General features: G+C 34.7%; 2 pseudogenes; both read left to right on the top strand.

The window, feature by feature from the left end:
• The first annotated feature begins 901 nt into the window (after positions 1–901).
• Positions 902–13,961, top strand: LOC120154290 (annotated as a pseudogene).
• On the top strand, positions 6,531–11,622 carry LOC120154289 (annotated as a pseudogene).
• Positions 13,962–14,257: the final 296 nt, after the last annotated feature.

The following is a 14,257-nucleotide window of genomic DNA, read 5'->3' as shown; positions in this document are numbered from 1 at the left end:
CGATGTTGTATTATTATTGGGATGCATCGATGCACTAATTGCATTCGATGTTTCTATTTTAAAAGAGTACATCGATGCACTACCTGTGCATCGATACACCTTCAAACAAATTTCTGGGTTTTAACCTTGATGCATCGATGCACAATGAATATGCATCGATGCACTCTGCCCAGATTCCTCTTTTTGAACCCGAAAATTCATTCATTTTGGCTTAAATCCTTCATGTTTCATCCCCTTTTTCATTCTTAACTCTAGTACACATATTTAAACCAATCTATACTCATTTATTTCATCTTAAACCTAAAAATCCTATCTTCCATATGTAATTCAATAATTACATCAATTTTGCAACATATTTCAAATCCAATTATATTACTTCATATCTCTTACTTAGATTGATGACAAGTCAAATCCAACTTTCAATTCTTATTATAAACTCTATTTCAAGATTTCATTCAAGAACCACTAATCTTTAATCTTCTCTATCTCCTTTATCTTTTGATTTTAGGACAACCTAAGCTTTCCATAATCTTAAGTATTACCTAAGGATCAAAACCCACTCTTAAAATCAACAAATCATCAGCTAACAAAGAATCTTACCTTTGCCTTGGAGCTTTCACGAGAGGAAGAAGAAGATGAAGAAGAAAAGAGAGAAGAGATTTCTGGAAAATCTCTCATCCTTATCCATATATATATATCATTATTTAATTTATCTCTTGGTCAAATGACCCTTTTGCCCTTTAATACCTTTTATAATTACTAACATATTTTAGGATTTATTTCCAGATAAATCATTGAACTAATCCATTCTTCTACTTTAATCACCAAATTCTGAAAGTTTACCATTTAGTCACTAACCCATAGTTTGGGGTGTTACACGGATAATCCCTTACTCAACTATACCAACGTCGTACACAAGTAACTTGGGTGTTCTTAGTGTTTCCCGAGTATCAAGCAAGGCATAAGTCTTATGGAATCTTACCTCATAATGATCTTATGTTATCACAATTATTAGGGTTTTCACTTGTAATTTTATTACAAGATTCCTCTTAATCCAAGACCCTTTTAAATCTTTCCAATTCAAACTAAGCTTATAGCCCAACAGTTCACGATAGTACCGATACCCCCTTGGGTATTGGTATTTTCCCTCATAGGGTATTGATACTTCCTCGAGTATCGATACCAAAATTACATTCGATGTTTCGGAAAAAAAACTTAGTATTGATACTCCTCCTAAGAGTATCGATACCCTACCCTCAGTATCGATACTCATACAATACCGATATTAAAATTACATTCGATGTTTTAAAAAATACCTTAGTATCGATACCCCTACTAGGAGTATCGATACACTACCCTAGGTATTGATACTCTTATGAGTATCGATACCAAAATTGGCTACTGAAATATGATCAAGTCCTTGAGTATCAGTATTAGGCCTTCAGGTATCGATACCGCCTAAGTAGTATCGATACGCTTTGATAGGGTATCGATACTTTCCTCACAAACCCCTTTGGATTTTATCTACTCCCGACGAGCAATATCGGTACTGTTCATATAGTAAAGATATCCTCGACTGAGAAAACCATGTTTCTCTCATCTAAAACCTTCCAAATAACTCCTAAAGTGTCCCTAAAGCCCACAAACGGTGGTTAAAGCTTATTTAGTACTTAAGGGTCATAAAAGGTCATCACTTTATGCATGAACAATAACAAATTCTTGTTTTCATGCTTTAAACCCCCAAATGCACCCAAATGACTCATATACTTACACAAGCAACAAACTACACATGTTGATCTACAAGCAGTAGGAAGGGTTAGAAGTGTGTTACCTTACACCTAGGAGTTGTAGGAACATCCTCAGCTTACCCAATGACTTTTTTCTCTTTGCCCTTCACTTTTAAGCTTTCACACACTTCTCTAATTAAAACAATCAATGGAATGATTTATTAACTCACATAAGAACTTAAGAAAAGTAAGAACGAAGTTTCTAAAGCTTTGGGGATAATTTAGAGCCACTCACAAGCTCTAAACTCCAAAACCCATCACAAACCCAACTATGGCCACCATGATTAAACTCTAAGGTTATGAGCTCAATTTAAAGCTCTAATGGAGATGATCTTACAACTTACCTTCAAAAATTTGGACTAGGAATGATGGCTACAAAGATGCTTCATTTGATAGTTTTTAGTATAGAGAAAATAGAGGAGAAGAAGAATAAGAATATGACAAAGAATGGTGAAGAAAATGAGAGCTCTGCTATCCTACATCATCAAATTTTTTAATGAGAATAAACTTTCAAAAGGCTCCAGAGGTAAATTACACTCCTAGTCATTTCTCTTTTAGTCTTTAATTAAAATTACCCTTTTGTAAACTAGTTTGGGCCCAAATCAAGCTAAATCCACTTCATACTTAGGCAAGGGCTTCTCATAAGTCTATTAGGTCAATATAACTCTCTTGGGTTAGCTCAAATCTAGTAATCTAAGAATCAGGGCATTACAATATTGATTTTAAGTCTTTTTGTAAATTCAAATTAATTTAGGGGTAATATTTCGATTTATCCATTTTTAATAGGTTTTCCTACCAACCCCATTATTGTTCATCTTCTCCCTCATTCTTTTTCAGACATCTCTACTACATTGCTTCATTGTTCCATTTGCCTTCTTTCAATGACTCATGTTGTATTTCAAGAATAATGAAAGTTTTTCAAATTCCGATAACAAATAATAACACCACAAGTTTAGAGGAAAATGAGAGAGTATGCATCTAGAGATAAAATGAAGCTAGGTAATCTCAGTCATACAAACAAAAATTCATTTTTCAAAGATTGAGATTGCAAAATATCAAATAAAACAAGGAGCGAGAAGACAAATCAATGGATCCAAATAACCTAATATAACTATTTGTGGTGATTTTCCCTTAAGAAAGCGCCTCCGGGGAAACATAATCAGTGGATCTAAATAACCCGATAATTGGATTCATGAATTTATCCACTAAACTCAATCCAAAATCAATTATCTTCAACATTGAATCTTTGTTTTACTCAAGAACAAGCAATTTTTCGATTCTAGATCCCTATGAATCACTGATAACCCTTGTGGCCTGTGTAATCTGTCGTATCACCGCCACCGTGATGACATATGAGACCTCATTTCCACGATGATCCAATCAAACAACTAATCGTCAGAGCAGAGCTTCAATACTACATGAACACCACTTTGATCTTCATAAATTCCATGGAGGTCGATCATATTCAAATGCTACGAAATATTCTCGACGATCTTTCGCATCACAAGGATTTTATTGTTCAATAACGCGTCGGACATGGAAACATGGCATTATGTCATCAATAACACCACCATTAAAAAAACTTTAGTTTTCTCAACTAAAGGCGGTGGCGTCGTTATGGTAGTGAATCTTTTCAGAGTTTTAATGGTGAATTTTCTGTATTTTCACGGTCTTCATTACTTCTTTTTATACCTTATCTTACAACTAAGAACCCACCTAATTTGACTTCAAGTAATTACAACTAATAATTAGAAATACGAAAGTTATTGCAATGGAACAGAGATGTCTGAAGAAGAAGTGGGGAAAAGATGAGCAATATTGGGGGTTAGGGAGAAAAATATTAAAAATTGGTAAATTGAAATGTCATCCCTAAACTAATTTGAATTTACAAAAATACTCATAATTAATATTTTTTCTAAAGTTTAGGGGTTAAAATAAAAATTAAACCATTTTACTAACGGGTCATGTCATCGAACTAACGATATTCAACATCCTAGTGACCAAAACTTAATAAAACAATAACATAAGTGACCAAAACTTATATTTTTTGACTTTGGTGAGCAAAAGTGTACAAATATGAAAGGAAATTGACCAAAACTTAAACATGTATTATTTACATTAAAATGATGTAATTTTAATTTTATATATTTATTGTATCACGTCAGTAAACCATTAGAGGTTTAACAATCATTAACCTTCAGTGACTGCATCTTAATTAAAACGAAACGAAAGTGACCAAATCTTATAATTTTTTATTCAGTGAGGAAAAATTTATAAAACTCTACAAAAGTGACCATTTATATAATTTACCCTAAATTTATAATCGATTAAGTCTACGTCGTATTAGATTTTGGCTCATGAACATATTTAGTAGAATAATTTAATTGTGGCATTTTCTATATAGTTTAAATAAAATTACGTACCAAATCTTTAATTCGCTTTATAATTTTGTGATTGTATGGATGATGGATTGATCGAGTCAAACTCATACAAACGATATACAATTGTTATTCGGTCTTAGAAAGAATGTTGGAATAGTTGAATGGAATTGATTCCACCTTCATCAACTGTAAAAAAAATGTTTGACAATATATTCATCAACTGACTATTTGACTTATTTTCCTTTTTAAGATATATGATATTTTTAAATTTTCATTATGTGTATTAGAATTTAAAAGTATATTGAAATATAATAAGAATATGAATAGTTTGGTCAAATTCAATTGGCATAATACAAACAAATACCTTTAATGTTTGACAATATATTCAATTTTGTCCCTATTGTTTGTTTGGAACATTTGACATCTCAACGTTTCATTTTTTTGTCAAAAAACACATTCGTTGGATGAAAATCGTTAGTCAACTGACGGTCAACGCCTGAAGCTGACTCAGCAAGAACATGTGGAGTGAGATGTTGACGTGGCATGTCCATATCATAATAGATGATGATGTGACAGATTCACGTATACTAAATGCTGACGTGGTATGTCCACGTGTGATGTCACATCATTAATTTTGTTAAAAAAATAATTAATAATAAATAATTATTTTTTATTAAATTAATAACAACCATTCAGATATTGTCACAAGATATTGTCACATGGCACATGAGTTTTTTTTTTTAAATTAAGAAAGGAGAGATTAAACCTTAACAAAATTTTACAACACATGAGATTTGAAACTGGGTATAAGGGATGAAAGGCTTAACGCCTAACCAACAAGACAAATCACTTAATTGTTATTGAATGACTAATAAAATTATTTAAAGTATCTTGTAGCCATCAAAACCACCACTAACACAAGTATTTTTTTTTTAAATCTAGTTAAATTTAAATTGTTATAATTACTTGAGTCAAATATGAATTTAAAGTATATTGTAGTCATCAAAACCACTACTAACACAAACACTTTTTTATTGCAAGTTTATAAATTTAAATTTAATTAAAATTTTAAATATGAATTTAAATTGACTCAAATAATTTAATAATTTAAATTTAACTAGAATTAAAAAAGTGCTTGTGTTAAGTTTATAAAAAATAAAACGATTTAATCTTTTAGTCATAAGACTAAAATAAATAAAATTAAGAGATTAAATTATAAAAGAAATATATTTGTAATTAGAGAGTATGTGATTTAAATTGAATAAAAAAACTTTAAAATTAGAGATTAAATCATTTTATTTTTTTTAATTTTTAAATTTTTATAAATTTAAAATTATTTAAAATTTTAAATATGAATTTAAATTGACTCAAATAATTATAACAATTTAAATCTAACTATAATTTAAAAAAATGCTTTTGTTAGTAGTGGTTTTAATGGCTACAATATATTTTAAATGATTTTATTAGTCAATCAATAACAACCAAGTGACTTGCCTTTGTGGTTAGGTGTTAAGTCTTTCATCCCCTAGACTTAGGTTCAAATATCTTGTGTTGTAAAATTTTGTGAAGGTTTAATCCCTCATTTCTTAATTTAATAAAAAAAAATCTCATGTGTCACGTGATAACATCTGATTGGTTGTTATTAATTTAGTAAAAAATAATTATTTATTATTAATTAATTTTTAAAAAATTACTGACGTGACATCACACATAGACATGCCACATCATCATTTAGTTTACGTGAATTTGCCACGTCATCACCTACAATGATATAAACATGACATGTCAACATCTCCTTCCACATGTTCTTGTTGAGTCAGCTTCAGGCGTTAACTGTCAGTTACTAACGATTTTCATCAAATGAGTGTTTTTTTTGACAAAAAAATAAAACATTAAAGAGTTTAATATTTCAAAAAAATAATATAAACAAAATTAAATATATTATCAAACGTTAAAGATATTTATTTACATTATTAAAATTCAATTCAACTCCGCGAAATATGATCTAATAAATAAAAACAATCTAAATATTGCATTATTTGCATGGACCGAAGTAGTAAAATTGAATTATTATTATTCATTGAAAAAGAGAAAATCAGGAACAAAAGTAGTGTGTAAATCGGCCACGTCATAAGGCAGTATCCGTGGGAAGACATAATATCTCCCACATGTGGAAATGCGGCACCGTCTTCAAGCGACGGGTGATCATTGGATGGAAATAATTAAAGTCAAACACAAATCAAACGAGTCCACAACGTAAGCCTAAAAGCAGGCGAAACGTCTGATCCAGACTCTTCCCCTCGCTTATTTATTGACGCGTTTTCATTTCACCAAACCCTCCTCTCCTCTCTCCTCCCTCCCTTCCTCCCTCCCGCCCTCCCGCCCTCCCGCTCTCCCTTTTATTTTGTTGATTTGCCTTTGGCTGTTTTACTTGGCTTTTGTTTTTGTTTAACCGCCTCTCTGAAATATCGGGGATCTTTGTTTTTGTGAATTAGGCGCATTTTTTTTTCTGTTATTATTAGCCTGATTTTACTCGAATATGAGGTTGGAGGAAGAGTTCTCCCATTGCGACCACTACGACGAAGAGGAGCATCCCGAAACGATGTCGCAATGTTCCATCGGAGGTTTGCAGCAGCAACAACAACAACAACAGAAGCTTGTTGTTGTCGGTTATGCACTTACCTCTAAGAAAATCAAGAGCTTTTTACGACCCAAGTTCGAAGGTTTAGCCAGGTGAATATTTGATTTCCTTTTTCTTTTTTGGAGTCCAATGCCTGTTATTCCAAAATCGAGAATATTCTCTCCCATTTGACGTCGTTGTCGTGATTTTTGTGAATGATATTACATCCAGCACATAACTCCAATAAGTCAAAGATTTTTGTTTTATGACTTTCGTTTATTGTGGTGATTATAATATGCCTTTTCCTTAATTTATTTTTGAACTGATCATTGAATATATTTATTATTTATAGGGTTTTTTTCTGTCATATTTTTTGACTTTTTTGCTGGTAAAATGTAATTACCGTTACTTAATGTCATATTTTCACGTTCAACCTTAAACTTCTTCCATGGCTCTATGGAGATGGTATTTATTTTTCTTTTTGATCAAGTGACTGAGACATAATCCTCTGCTAATATCAAAATATGTGTTCGTTTCTGCTGTGTTTTTAAATTATGGGATTGGTAGTTTTGTACCTAGATAGGAGAAAAGGTTTGACTTTGGCGGTTAGCGTAGAGTGTATGTTGCTTTTGATGTGTTGTTTGTTTCTTTTGTGTTGTAACTGTGTAAAATGTTGGAGATGGTGCAGGAATAAAGGGATATTGTTTGTTGCAATTGATCAAAATAGGCCTCTTTTAGATCAAGGTCCTTTTGATATTGTATTGCACAAGGTAAGTATATGTCTTTGCATATGTTTGATTGTGTCTCTTGTTATAAATTTCATGATGAAGTGAAAAAAAGGGCCTAACATGATCCATATTTGCATTTGATGCAGATGACTGGAAAAGAATGGCGCCAGGTTCTTGAGGTTGGTCCAAATTCTACAATCATATAATTTATGTCCTCTTTTTTCTTTTTTGCCTTCAACGATGAATATTGTAGAATGATTGAGTGTGAAGCCACTTCTGTTTGATACATTATGTTGAGATTTTGATGTGTTTTTACATGTGAGGAACCAAATAACCCGTGACAGGTGTCTGACAATTGTTGTACTTAAATCTCATAAGTGGCTGACATAATTTGTAGACTTAATCTCTTTCCTTCCTCATGAAACATGACTTGATAAATGAGGTCGAGGCCTTAAGATTCCAGCAAGTGAGGATGTTTCCACTTCCATGGCCATCTGGCTGAATTTTCAGGTTTTCCTTAGCATTACATGTGAAACAAAATTTTTCATAGTTTTGAATGGCTTCATTTGTCCTGTGTATACTATTACACCTTTCTGTCCTGACTCAAGCCTAGTAAGTGTAGGATCTGGTGTACCTCTATATTTGCCATATCATTCTTCAGGAAGTGACTGGCAATAGGATTCAATTGTTTGCAAATACCATAATGTGTTCTACAATGTTAGCAACAAACTTATGCCTCACAACATTAAAATTCTTATTATCAACTTCATCACTAATTGTTCTCTGGAACTTGGATATTGCTATTTATTTGTATATGTTAAAAGTAGATAAGCAGTTTCTGTCCCGACTCAAACCTAGTAAGCGTAGGATCTGGTGTACCTTTATATTTTCCAGATCATGCTTGAGGAAGTGACTGGCAATAGGATTCATTTTTTTGCAAATACTATAATGTGTTCTACAATGACAGCAACAAACTTATGCCTCGGCAACATAAAATTCTTACTATCAACTTCATCCCTAGTTCTTCTCTGGAACTTGGATATTGCTATTTATTTGTATATGTTAAGAGTAGATAAGTGGTTCAGTGAACAATTCTTAAATTTTTATAATTATAGGTTTAAAAGGTATCAGCTTCTTAAATCATGCTCAACTTGTTTGGAATTTGTTGCTAGAATGTAAATTCTGCTCATTACTACGTGGTCCAATTTCCTTTTTATCCTCAGTGTTTTGAGCCGTTTCTTTAGTATCTAGGTGAAAATTGTATCAGATGACGAACTAATTTCGATACCAATTTTTTGACCGTTTTCTTTTGGCTGTAAGCTTTCCTACAGTGAGCCTGTTTTGATGTTGACTCTCAAATGACTTCATTAGTTTTATGTCGCTTAATTTATTAAGTTTCTCTACTTTGTGGTGGTCTTGTAGTTTGGCTATTTAATGGGGTTCTGCTTGGCCTGTTGCTCTGCTTTCTTGAATATCTTGTTCTTGTATGAAAGGTCTTCAAGTTTCAATAGTTCAGTTTCTGCATGGTTTTATGTCACAATCAGAGGATGGTTTGTTGTTAATCAAAGTGCCCAAAGGAAAATCTAGAAATTTGACTTATGATTTTGTATGAATACCCAGTGGATTATATACATATGAAGTATTCTATGTGTCTGTTTTAAAACCTTTTCTTCTGAATAGAATGAATACAACAGAAATTAAGAAACAAGGATTGTAACCCTTTTCCTTTTCTTTCTGGGCAAAGGACTATGAAGTGTTTGCTTTTGGGAAGTAATTGGTTTTACATATGTCAAAAGTTACTTCAGTGAAGTTTTTGTCTCTAGGGCCATTTGTCTGCTTTTTACACATTTTGTGTTTAGACCAATCCTTTACATTCTTTATCATATAACTGCAGGATTATAGACACACACATCCAGAAGTCACGGTTCTCGACCCTCCTGATGCTATACAAAATTTACACAATCGCCAATCCATGCTACAATGTGTTGCAGACATGAACTTATCCAGCTCTTACGGTAACTTGTGCTATCTTTTTTGGTGACATTAGAACCTAGGTCTTTCCCCCCCTCTTGCTCCAGCTACTTTTTGGTTTTTGATGAAACTCATCAAATCAAATCCCATGCTGATTAAAGTTGATATTATTGTTTTACCATGCAGGAAAAGTTGGAGTTCCTAGGCAATTAGTAATTAAAAAAGATGCGTCATCCATTGCTGATGCTGTAAACAAAGCTGGGCTGATACTACCCCTTGGTATGTACATTTTGTCTTGTGTTATCATATGTGGTAGCATTCTGTAGGGCTTGTTGAAGTTATACATATTGTTCTCTATTGTAGGTTGTGCATTATGCTTAATAATCTGTTGCGTTGTCTGTTCAATGCCTGTGAGATCAGCCAAAGAGATGTTTTGCCTAGATCATGCTCCTAATCATGTGATTTACTTTTGTGTTCTTTTTAATTTTTTTATTTATACACACACAGACATATATTTATATATATATATAGAGAGAGAAAGAGACTTCATTATACTCATGGTTTTCATGGCAATTTGTTCTGATCAAACTTGAATTTTCCAACATTGTTTCAGTGGCGAAGCCACTGGTTGCTGATGGAAGTGCAAAGTCACATGAATTATCACTTGCTTATGACCAATACTCTCTCCAGAAACTAGAACCCCCACTTGTTCTTCAGGAGTTTGTTAACCATGGTATGCAGCTTCAATTCTTTAGAGGCTCAATAGCTTCAACTTTTTAGACTTTAATGAACAATGCTTAAGTGAGCTTAACTGACGTACTGTTTTTTCCTAATGTCTGTAGGAGGTGTTCTCTTTAAGGTTTATATTGTTGGAGAAGCCATTAAAGTAGTTAGGCGTTTCTCTTTACCTGATGTCACTAAAAGAGAGCTCGCCAAAATTAAGGGTGTTTTAGGTTTCCACGGGTTTCCTGTGCTGCAGCTTCTGCAGATGATGCAGATTTGGACCCTAGTGTTGCTGGTATGTTGCCCCATCCAAGAATTACCCCCTTTTCATTTTCTGTTCTTGCAAGTTTGCTTGTGTTACATTTTAAATATGAGTATTTGATCAATGAAATTGTATTTGGAACTTGTTTGAATGAGTTTTGGGAGTTTAGCCAGAAAAGGCGGAACCTTTTATTGTGTCTTTTCAGTTAATTTCAGGCAACAAATATGAAAGGCTGTCTTAAACCAGTCGTTTAGTATCTTAGTAGGCCCTAACATTTTTCTTCTCTTTTATTGTAGAACTTCCCCCTCGCCCTTTACTTGAAAGACTGTCCAAAGAGCTTCAGCGGCGCTTGGTAGCTTTTTAAATTTTGGCTATTATTTCTCTGGTTTGTACATACACCAATCTGTAGACTAATTTGATTAAATTTTTTTTTTTGGGTTATGTGTAGGGTCTTCGGCTATTTAACCTAGACATTATCCGGGAGCATGGAACCAGTGATCATTTTTATGTCATTGACATAAACTACTTTCCTGGCAAGTGAAACTTCTACCTTTATGAATGATATCGTGCTCTGCCATTTTCATACCTGGTTTAAAGTCCATGCTTTCATGTTCTTTGTTTGAAGCACCTTGCAGACAAACTGACTTGCTCTGAATTGTTTGTGAAAATAATGCAGGGTATGGTAAAATGCCTGGCTATGAACATATATTTACGGACTTTCTCCTGAGCCTAGGACAAAGTCGATACAAGAAAAGATCGAGCTAGAAACTTTATGAAAGCCTAGGACACCCCAAAAGCATCAGACGGTGCTGTTAAATAATCACATGCTATGATGATGCCTTGCGGTTGTTACGGTACCCCATTGTATAGCATCGTGTAATTCCTGCTAGCAGCTTGGTGGAGGGTGCCATATCAAAGTACAAAAGAACAGGGCCTTCAAGTCCTGTAGTTACATGGAGCTGGTTGGATTGTGTCTGATGTTAACAGGTCTATGAAAATCACACCTGTGGTGCTCAATTCTTTTGTTCAACTCCGTAACTACCCTTTTCCTTCCTGTTACATGTAACATGCTGATGGGCTAGCTTTTTCCTCTACCACCCAATAACATCTGATGTTTCCATCTTTTATAATACACATTGTTTTGTTCCTTCAATTTTCTTTGTTTTTCTGTATCAGTGTAGTAGTAGTAGTAGTAGTAGTAGTAGTAGCTGATTTAAAGAAGGATCCTTGTTTCTGAACTAGCAACTCTTTTTTGTATATTAGTAGAGCATTAGTTAATTGGAAGTACCACTCATATGTGCTTAAGTCGCCCCAATCCCGAAAACATCACTCGACATCACATTAAATCTGGTAGCCCAAATTTGCAATCAAAATTAACAAATAATTTGATGAATCTCGATGTTATCCAGAAAAATGTTACTGTTAGATTTAGCCTCGTTGAAAAATCGTGTGGGGGTGACTTGGAAACGTAAATCTAAACATGAAAATGAAATTTTCAAGAGAAAACAAACTATATTAAAGGCAAATCCATCTGGAAGTCCAAGGTTCTAAAAACATAGATGTTCATCAGAGTACATCTCAAGCTCATTCAATCATTTCAAAAACCAAGATAGGGACAGGGTATAATCGACATAATGATTAACAAGAAACTATCCCCTTGAAGCAGGTGCCTGTAGAGCAGAGCCAGCGAGCCCAGCCTCAGCAACGTCGCCGCCGCTTGAAACAAAGGTCCAATCAGGAGGGAGCGCAGGCAAAGGAGCGTAAACGGTGGGCTTCCTCCTTACGTCCCATGGCTGAGTCTTGCGTGGCCTTGTCTTCATATGATGCTTCGTTGCCTTCTTATGCTGCCTCGATGAACATTCTATAAACGTGCCTTAATTGAAGGTATAGAGATGGAATTGGGAACGAAGGTGATTTTGGGAGCGGAAGTTATGGAGACTATTGGCATTCCCATTGTTTTCTTCTTCAGTTGGTCCTCTTCCTTTTGCCCTCCCTCAGTTCGGGGTGAAATAAAATAAGCTCCTTCGCTTGTGGAATACATGCGTTATCCTTTGCAACTTTCGCTTTGACAAAATTTCAATTACCTTGGGGCCTCAGTATTTGTTGGTCTTCATGATTCCTATTTTCTACTATGGGTTTTGAGCCAACCCATTCAATACCTTCACCATCTTTATCTCCGAAGAAATTATTAGATCATCACGGCTCACCACATCAGATTCCAGTCGACTGAACAAAAATGAACCCCACCCCCCCAAACACCATTGGATACCGCCAGCTTCTTCGTCTCAAATCAAATCTCACCCAATTTTCTCATTACTCCCTCTTACCCGCCTGCCTCCCATTTCTCTAAGGTTTTTCCAAATACATCGATTTGTGTAAAATTTACAAAAATGTTTCTGCATAACATCTTTGGTTTACAACCCGTTTTCCGATGTAACTTCCATTCACATGTATACTGCTAGCTATAGATGCGGCACTCTGGGTTCTTGAACAGAAAAGCTAGTGCCTAAACCAGAAACCATGGACCCTTGCCCTTTCGTACGACTTACCGTGGCCAATCTAGCGCTGAAAATTCGGGTTGCGTCGAGACCTGCACTGTCTGGTGTTCACCCTTCTTCGTCGCCATGTTTTGTAAGATTAAGCTTAAGAATTTCCCCTTCCAAATCGCTGTCGTTCTCTGCATTCCGCCGGAAAATCTGTTTCCCAACAACCAGCTACAGACCCTAGCCGCTACTTTCCACCTTAGTAAGGCCGATAAGGACAAACTATCAGAGAAGTCGATTTTTTTTCCGCTAAGCCTTATCTCAACAAGATCGCTATCTACACTGGTCGGAGAGGCACTACTCGCGGGGTTAACTCAGGGCGTCTGATGGGAAACGTGTCGGTGCCGTTGAATCTGGCGGGAACCGAAACCAGGGCTTGTGTTTTCCAGTGGCTGGATTTCAATCGGGAAAGAAGCTAATAAAGGTTCGTCCGCTCAGTTTCACTTGAATGATAAAGCGGAACCCGATCCCAGATATGTTTTCCAGTTCGACGGTGCACCGGAATGTAGCCCCTAAGTGTTCCGATGAAATATCCGGCAACCCATTTTCACTTGCAAATTCAGTTTTAGAAACTCCGGCAACCGGATTCAAAGATCCAGGTTAGTTATATAATCCTCATCGATTACAATTTTCAGGCTTCTATGCAAAGTTGGTTAATTTCAACGCATAACAGTACGGTAAACCAAGGTTTGCTTTTTGTTTTACTTGTTACTGTTTAGTTAGTTTGCATCGTTTGTTCTTTGCTTGTGAAATAATCCTTCAGTAATCGGACTGGTCGTTACAGTCAGAGTCGAGTAACTCTCAGAGTTGGTTAAGCTCGTTTGGAAGCGAAAGGGAAAGGCTAGGAAAAGAACGTAAAGGATGGCCTATTAACGGTTCACGAATTATCCGGCTCACCTGTAGCCGCGGCTTCAATGGTCAATAATGTCGCCGGCATGTAGCCCGAGGGGTAGCGGCAAGGCCGGTCAGACATTTTAAGGGGCTAGCTAAAATAAGAGATAAAGACCTTTAAAAAAATAACTTAAAATTCAAGAATAAATTTCGATAAACGCCAAACAAATTTTTTTATTAAAAATTATACGAGTAGATTCTATTACATTAACAAATATTATTTTACCAAATATATAAAGAGACATCTCAATTTTTCACTTAATTTACTCCTATTATGTCTTCAATCATCTCTTAGAATCGTTTCTCTCAATCGAAAATTGACGTCTCTCACCTACAAAACAACATACACAA

This window comes from Hibiscus syriacus, unplaced genomic scaffold (genome assembly GCF_006381635.1).
Source record: "Hibiscus syriacus cultivar Baekdansim isolate YM2019G1 unplaced genomic scaffold, ASM638163v2 tig00111127_pilon, whole genome shotgun sequence".
In the NCBI taxonomy this organism is placed as follows: Eukaryota; Viridiplantae; Streptophyta; class Magnoliopsida; order Malvales; family Malvaceae; genus Hibiscus; species Hibiscus syriacus.
The sequence above is the reverse complement of the archived record's forward strand: the minus strand, read 5'-3'. Positions and strand labels throughout refer to the sequence as shown.